Raw genomic sequence first — 1,981 nt, forward strand, 5'->3', positions numbered from 1 at the left:
GAAATTGTGACCAAACCCAATTGGGCTGCCTACGTATTCCCTCTGAAATGGGAATCAGATCAGGCATATTTCAAATTACATCACATAAGGAAAGCATAAAGATTACACATAGTAATGCCTGACTGCATCTGAATTGATCGGCTTCGGCCAGACTTCTCCGTCCATTTCTACAAGTATGAGGGCTCCTCCTGTCAGAACCCGGTGAACCATGTATGGACCCTGCCAGTTGGGAGAGAACTTCCCTTTGGCTTTATCTTGATGCGGGAAAATTTTCTTTAACACCAGCTGAACCATGTATGGACCCTGCCAGTTGGGAGAGAACGATTTTGTCTTAGCTTTCATCAGGTCGTTGTTGAGGTTGGAACCATTATCAGTAATGATTAACCCTGGAATTGCGAATCGACAAACAATGCAGTTGCGGACAAAGTCTGCCACAACTTTCTTGGTTACTGCTCTGTAAGATGCTACTTTGACCCATTTGGTGAAATAGTCGATGCCTACTAGGATAAATTTGTGCCCGTTTGAGGCGGCGGTCTCGATTGGTCCAATAACATCCATCCCCCAGGCAGCAAACAGCCAAGGTGAAATTTTTGCATTAAGCTCATTTGGAGTACCTTTATCATGTCTGCATGTATTTGACAGCGGTGGCATTTCCGAACATACTGGATGAAGTTCATTTCCATAGTCATCCAAAAGTAACCAGCCTGGAGTATCTTCTTGGCTAAGACAAAATCGTTCATATGTGGACCGCAGGTCCCAGCATGAATTTCCTCTAGTAGCTTGGATGCTTCCTTTGAGTCGACACACCTTAGTAATCCCAAATCGAGAGTCCTCCTATACAAGATTCCTCCACTGTGAAAGAAATTGTTGGAAAATCTCCGAAGTGTGCATTTCTGAGTAGGATTTGCAAGCTCTGGGTATTCTCCATTTGCTAAATATTCCTTGATATCATGAAACCAAGGCTTTCCATCTGCTTCTTCTTTGATATGGGCACAATAAGTTGGCTGATCATGGATCTTTACTGGAATGGGATCAATGATATTTTTGTCTGGATGCTGTATCATGGATGACAAGGTAGCCAATGCATCGGCGAACTCATTCTGGACTCTAGGAACATGTTGGAACTCCGTCTTTGTGAACCTCTTTCTCAATTCCTGTACATGATGTAGATACAAGAGTATCTTGGAGTTCTTGGTTGCCCATTCTTCTTGTACCTGATGTATAAGCAAGTCTGAATCTTCGATCACTAGCAATTCTTGAATGTTCATGTCAATGGCCATTTTGAGCCCTAGGATGCAAGTTTCATACTCGGCCATATTGCTGGTGCATGGGAACTTGAGTTTGGCAGACACCGGATAATGCTGACCGGTTTCTGATACTAGGACTACTCCTATGCCAACTCCTTTGAAATTTGCTGCTCCATCGAAAAACATTCTCCAACCATCATCAGATTCTGCAATGTCTTCTCCTACGAATGATACCTCTTCGTCAGGAAAATACGTTTTCAGGGTTTCGTATTCTCCATCCATGGGATTTTCAGCAAGGTGATCTACTAGTGCCTGTCCCTTGATTGCTTTTTGAGTCACATAGACAATGTCGAATTCACTCAACAAGATTTTCCACTTGGCTAGCTTGACAGTGGGCATGGACTTCTGAAAGATGTACTTCAAAAGATCCATCCTTGATATGAGATATGTAGTATAGGCACAGAAGTAGTGCCTCAGTTTCTGGGCTACCCAAGTCAAAGCATAACAGGTGCGCTCTAATAGAGAATACCAGACCTCGTACGGGGTGAACTTCTTACTGAGGTAATAAATGGTCTGCTCCTTCCTCCCTGTTTCATCATGCTGCCCTACAACGCAACCGAAAGCTCAATCCAATACTACAAGGTAGAGTAATAAGGGTCTACCTGGCTCAGGCAGGACTAAAACAGGTGGTGTTGACAAGTAGTCCTTGATTCTGTCGAAAGCTTTTTGACAGT

This window comes from Nicotiana sylvestris, chromosome 8 (assembly GCF_000393655.2).
Source record: "Nicotiana sylvestris chromosome 8, ASM39365v2, whole genome shotgun sequence".
Taxonomy (NCBI): domain Eukaryota; kingdom Viridiplantae; phylum Streptophyta; class Magnoliopsida; order Solanales; family Solanaceae; genus Nicotiana; species Nicotiana sylvestris.